Source organism: Pelodiscus sinensis, chromosome 28 (assembly GCF_052426305.1).
Source record: "Pelodiscus sinensis isolate ZL-2025 chromosome 28, ASM5242630v1, whole genome shotgun sequence".
In the NCBI taxonomy this organism is placed as follows: domain Eukaryota; kingdom Metazoa; phylum Chordata; order Testudines; family Trionychidae; genus Pelodiscus; species Pelodiscus sinensis.
This window is the reverse complement of record NC_143079.1, coordinates 17,638,919-17,645,845: the sequence shown is the minus strand read 5'-3', so window position 1 is coordinate 17,645,845 and position 6,927 is coordinate 17,638,919.

Genomic DNA, 6,927 nt, shown 5'->3' with positions numbered 1-6,927 from the left:
TAAAGAATTGCAAGAATTTGAAGTGTTAGTAGGAAAAAAAAACAAAGAAAAAGGACAAGTGGATCCATTCATAAAATGGTTACATGAATGTACAGGCCACTTTGGGATACAAAAGGAAAGAGAATGGATAAGACAATATACAGGAGGAGAATCAATAATTGGAGTAAAAGAACATGAAAAAATACATAAAGCCTGTAAAATCTGTCACAATACTAAACGCATGAATCAGCTAAAATATGCCTATGGTGCATATAACCCAGATTATTATAAACTAGGAAACCATTGGCAAATAGATTTAATAGGACCATTACCAAATGCTAAACAATACCCAAAGGGAATAGTTGTAGTAGATGTGGGAAGTCGGAGTACTATGGTAATTCCTTTGAAAAAAACAAAAGCAGAACACATACTAAAAGCCTTAGAAAAAATAATGGCAGCTTGGGGACGCCCACAAATAATACAGTCAGATGGAGGCCCACCATTTGGAAGTAAAAAATTAGAACAATGGTCCATGGAAAAGGACATAACATGGCATTTAAATCTCCCATACCATCCTCAATCCAGCGGAGTAGTAGAAAAGAAAATTGATATTTTAAAACAACATTTAAAAATGGCAACTAAGGATGGCACCTTTAAAGGTTGGCACCTAGTATTGGATACAGTTTTATTAAATATGAATGAACATACAAGCCGATGGCCAGATATAAAACCCAAGCAGCAACCAAACTGGGAGCCATTCTATGAGCAAGGAGAAAAAATATGGATTGTATGGCCAACGGAGGATAAGGAGAAAAGAGTGGCATTGGAAGGAACAGTAATGGAAGCTGGAAAGTTACCATTCACCTATGTAATCACAACAAAAACAAGAAAAGGATTAGCACACCATAATTGGCCTCTGGGCAGCGCGCCGCTCGCCTCCCTCCCTCCCGCCTTCCTGGCAGCCTCCGCCAGCCCCCGGGCTCATCTGTATGCGGGCTCCGCCCCCTCTCCCCGCAGTCTTTCTGCCTCTGCTCTTCCGAGCCCTGACTCCCTTTCTTGATTTAAAAAAAAAAAAAAAAAAAAAAAAAAACACAAAATTAAAATGAAAAAAGTGGCGGCTTGCCAATGCTGCCTTTGAAAAAACCTCCCCCGGGAGACCAGGGAGACGCGGAGCAAGGCCGCGGCGAGAAAAGCCGCTCCGTGTGTGACGGCACGTTGGGGGTTCCCCGTCTCCTGCACCCCGAAATGGCACAAACAGACTGCACCAGCCAGTGGAATTGAGGGTGGTTTATTGCTCCTCCAGCACAGCGCAGCACAGATGTAATCTGGTCACAGGAACTGGGCTAGGATGCCTCAGGCCCCCTTGAGATGGGGGAGACTGGGCCCCTAAACTCCAGCTCCTCTCCCTAGGCTGTCTCATCCATGCCCTCCGACAGCCAGCCACCAACTCCCTAACTTCCAGCCCTGCCCCCCAGCCAAGGCAGCATTCCACCTTCCTTTGTTCCTCTCCATGGGGGGTGTCTGGCCACTGGTTTGCATAGTGACTCATCCTGTTTTGCTGGGTCGTGGTACCCACGGCAGCCAGTGAGGGTTCCCCCAGAGCCAGCAGCATAGAAACCAGCCAGGTACCCCCACTACGTCACACCGTGTCTCCCTGGTCCGCTGGGGGGAACGGGAGACGCGGAGTGGCTCAGCTCCCCGTGGCTTTGCTCTGTGTCTCCCTGGACTGCTGGGGGGGCAGCAGACGGGGGATGGTGGGGGGCCAGCAGACCAGGCAGACGCGGAGCAAAGGTAGGAGGTAGGAGCAAGTCTCAGGAGGCAGGGGACAGGACCCAGGAGCAGGGGACAGGACCAGGTCCAGAGCAGGTCCCAGGAAGCAGAAGCAGGAGCAGATCCAAAGGCAGCAGAAAGGTCCAGGTCCAGCGGAGCAGATCCACAGCTGATAGCAGAGGATCAAGTGTAGCAAAAAGGAGAGAGCAGCTGTTGCTTTAAGGCAGCAGAAGAGCCTCCGCCAATAGGCAGTCTCAAAAGACATGCCTGGGCAGGCCTGAACAGCTGATTGCAGATCAGCTTAGAGCGGCCAGCAAGCAGAAAAACCGGGGTAGGGGTTTAAATCCCTTCCAGGCCAAAAAACAAACAAACAAAAAAAAAAAAAACACAAAACACACCGCACACAACTGGAGGCTTTTACGCTCCGGAGCGGTTTCCGAGGTGCCTAGAAATAAGGCTATTGATTGCAGAGTCTTGGTATCAGAAGCCCTAAAAAGGGCTGGATCCAATCGGGTCCCACGGAGCAAATGATTCGATCCCACGGCAGTTGCTTAATCAGGCGATCTTCAAACAGGAACCCGGTCCGGATACTACACTCGAGCTTACCTCACCTCACGGGGCACACAGACGTACTCTCCCCCTCCCAAGACGTCCCCCAGCGTGGGGGAATAGAAATTTTCTAAGTCCCGCCTGCTCGCTGCCTTTGAAAAAACATCCCCCAGGAGACCAGGGGACGCAGAGCAAGGCTGCGGCGAGAAAAGCCGCTCCGCGTCTCTCGTGAAAATGGCGACCCGGGAAGCAGAGCCAGAAATCCACATCCGGAGCCCGAAAATGCCCTCCTTGGGCCGCGATGGCCGAAATTGACTTTTGAAGCCAAAAACGACGACACAGGCTTCGGAGGCCAAAATCCACGTCCGGAGCCCAAAAACGCCCTCCTCGGGTTGTGATGGCCGATATCGACTTTTGAATGCGAAAACTGCGATTCGGGCCGCCGAGCCAGAAATCCACGTACGGAGTCCGAAAACGCCCCCTTCGGGCCTCGATGGCCGAAATAGAGATTTGAAGCTGAGAACGGTGACCCGGGCTGCGGAGCCAGAAATCCACGTCCAGAGCCCGAAAACGCACTCCTCGGGCCGCGATGGCTAAAATCGACGTTTGAAGGCGAAAACGGCAACCCAGGAAGCCGAGCCAGAAATCCACGTCCGGAGCCCAAAAACGCCATCCTCGGGCCGCGATGTCCGAAATCGACTTTTGAACCCGAAAACGGAGACACGGGCTGCAGAGGCCAAAATCCACTTCTGGAGCCCGAAAATGCCCTCCTTGGACCGCGATGGCCAAAATCAACTTTTGAAGGAGGAAATGGCGACCCGGGCAGCAGAGCCAGAAATCCATGTCCGGAGTCCAAAAATGCCCCCTTCAAGCCGCAATTGCCGAAATCGACTTTTGAAGTCCAAAACGGCGACCCAGGCCGCGGAGCCAGAAATCCAGGTCCGGAGCCTGAAAATGCCCCCCTCGGGCCTCGATGGCCAAAATAGAGATTTGAAGCCAAAAACGGCAACCCAGGCAGCAGAACCGGAAATCCACGTCCGGAGTCCGGAAATGCCCTCCTCTGACCGCCATGGTCGAAATCGAGTTTTGAAGGTGAAAACGGGGACCCTGGCCGCGAAGTGAGAAAACCACGTCTGGAGCCCGAAAACGCCCTCCTCGGGCTGCGACGACGGAAATCGACTTTTGATGCCGAAAACGGCAACATGGCCCTCGAAGGCAAAAATCCACGTACGGAGTTTGAAAACGACCCACCATGGGCCGCGATGGCTGAAATAGACTTTTGAAGCCAAAAACGGCGATTCGGGCCAGGGAGCGAGAAAACCACATCCGCAGCCCGAAAACGCACTCCTCTGGCCGCAATGCCTGAAATCAACTTTTGAAGCCAAAAACGGTGACCAGAGCTGCGTAGCCAGAAATCCACGTCCGGAGACAGAAAACAACGTAGTAGGGCCGCGGTGGCCGAAATAGTCTTTTGAAGCCGAAAATGGCGACCCGGACTGTAGACACAGAAATCCAAGTCCGGAGCCCAAAAACGTCCTCCTCAGGCCGCAATGGCCGAAATCAACTTTTGAAACCGAAAATGGCAAACTAAGCTGCAGAGCCACAAATCCACGTTCGGAGCCCTAAAATGTCCTCCTCGGGCTGCGATGGCCAAAATAGAGATTTGAATGCGAAAGCGTCGACCCGGGCCGCCGAGCCAGAAATCCACATCCGGAGCCCGAAAAAGCCCCCCTTGCGCCGCGATGTCCAAAATTGACTTTTGAAGCCGAAAACGGCGACCCGGGCTGCGGAGGCCAAAATCCTTGTCTGTAGTCTGAAAACTCCACCCGGGGCCATGGTGGTCGAAATCGACTTTTGAAGCCGAAAACGGCGACCCGCTCTGCGAAGCCAGAAATCCACGTCTGGAGCCCGAAAATGCCCTCTCGGGCCTCAATTTTCAAAACCGACTTTTGAAGCCGAGAACTGCGACCTGAGCTGCGAAGCGAGAAAACCACGTCCTGAGCCCGAAGACTGCCTCCTCGGGCCACGATGGCCAAAATTGACTTTTGAGGCCAAAAACGGCGACACGGGCTTCGGAGGCCAAAATCGTTATCCGCAGCCTGAAAACTCCCCCCCCAGAGGAAATCAACTTTTGAAGCTAAAAACAGCGACCCGGGCTGCGGGGGCCAAAATCCATGTCCTGAGCCCGAAAGCTCCTTCCCGGCAGCTATGACTGAAATCGACTTTTGAAGCCAAAAACCACGTCTGGAGCCCGAAAATGCCCCCCTTACCCCTTAGCCCCCCGAACCCTCTTAACCCCCTTCACCTTAATCCCCCTTACTCCGAACCCCCCTTTAACCCCTTAACCCCCAACCCCCTTTAACACCAACCCCCTAACCCCCGACCCCCCCTTACCCCCACCTTCCCCCGAACCCCCCAACCCCACCTTCCCCTTCACCCCCTTTACCCCTAACCTCCCATACCCCGACCCCTCCTTACCCCTTTACCCCCCATACCGCCTGACCTCCTTACCCCAAACCCTCCTTACCCCCTTAACCCCCAAAACCCCTGAACTCCCTTAACCCCCCTTACTGCCGAACCCCCGAACCTCTTAACCCCCAACCCTCCTAACCCCCTTCCCCTTAACCCCCGAGCCCCCTTAACTCCCCCCTTAATCCCAAACCCCCTTAACCCGATCCCCCCTTGACCCCGACCCCCCTCAACCCCCAAGCCCCCCAACCTGAACCCTCACCCCCAAACCCCCTACCCTAACCCCCTCACCCCCTTATCCCAACCCCTCTAACCCCAACCCCCTTAACCCCAACCCTCAAAACCCTGACCCCAGACCCCTTAACCCTAACCCCCTACCCCCTTGACTCTAAACCCCAACCCTACCCCCTAAACCCACACCCTCCCCACCCCCTTTCCCACCCCCCCCCCACCCCTAAACCCCCTACCCCCCAACCCCACCCACAACCCTGCACCCCCACTGTAAACCCTCACCCCTGACCCTCCAGACCCCCTTAAACCCTAACCCCAACCCCCGGGCCCTCTTAAACCCTAACCCCAACCCCCCCAAAAATTGAGATGAAGTGTTTGAAAAATAATTTGTAAAAATTTATCAAAGTGTAAAAGTTAAATTTTCCACTGCAGTTGCAGTTAGAATCTGGTATATTCCATTAATTGGAACCTACTTTTGCCCCGGCTTCTAAGCTCATGAATGCTAGAAAGACATTGGAGAGCAATTTATCTGCGAGCCCATGCCATATAGCAGAGGTCTTAATTTAAGATATTTAGCTCTATTTTAGCCCAATCTAAGGCTATGTCTACACTGGCAGCTTCTTGCGCAGGAACAGCCATTCTTCTGCAAAAACTTGCTGGCTACACTGCACGAGCATTCTTCCAGAAGTAAATTTACAGTACAGCATTGTAAAACAGGGCTTCTCCTGGATGAGTTATTCCTCCCCACGAGGAATAAGCCCCCGTGCGCAAGAGCTCTTCTAGAAGAGGCCACTGTAGAAAGGCAACATGAATTTGTGCAAGAAGCCCCTATGGTTAAAACGGCCATCAGAGCTTTCTTGCACAAAAGAGCATCTACACTGCTATGGATGCTCTTGTGCAAAAGCACATGGCAGTGTAGACACTCTTGTGGAAGATTTTTGCACAAGAACTCTTCCACAAAAGAGTTTTTGTGCAAGAAGCTGCCAGTGTAGATGTAGCTTAAGGGTTGAGGTGAGCCTGAACCTGTTAGTTTGGGATCACCAGCAGTGTGCAGAGATTCTAGCTGTGTCCACATGAAGGATAGTTTAAAAGCAGGTGAGCTCCCTTGTTTTGGAACTTGCTTTATGGAATTCTGCTAGTTGAGATGCATGGGCAAAGTTTACATTTTACTAAACCAACACAACTCCACATCCACTCAGTCATCCGGGCCGACTTATCCATTAGGCACAGTGCCTACGGCCTACGAAAATGTTTTAAGTTCTTAAAATCAGAAGAAGAAAAAAAGAACTTAGGGTCAAAGAAAATGTTTTAAATTCTCCCCCCCTCCCATCAGAAAAAAAAAAAAAATCAAACTTAGGGCCATGTAAATCTATTTATTTTTCTGTTTTAGGCAAAGTTTAAGTATTGAAGTATTTAAAGTTATATCAAAATAATTTTTGATATTTCAGGGCTCACTGAACAGCGGCAAGCCCCACTCACCAGCCATGCTGTCCGGCGCTCTGCACATGTGCCGATCGCCCGAACCCGGCTCGGCCAGGTTGCCATCTACTCCCCCCTGGATAGTAGATTACGTTATTTCTTGAGCCCTGGATATTATGGTGGGAGGGGCCCATGAAGGCAAAAGTGCCTAGGGCCCACAAAAGTCATAATGCAGCCCTGTCAGTCATGTACTCCCAGCTAGACAAAGTCTGCTGTCAAATATGCCCTTGCTATTGAAAAAGAAAGCATTGATACTGGTCCCAAAACAGCTACATTGCTGCAAGTCACTTCTGTGACTTGCTCCAGTTGGAATGCAGGCAAGGCCTGGGCTCTAGACTGAAATGTGACTGAGCAGAAAGAGCAAGCCACACCTGCCTCCAATGCTCCCAGTCCAGCACTAGTGTCCAGAAGCTGAGCAGCAGCTTGCTTGGGCAAGAGGCCAGTTATCGG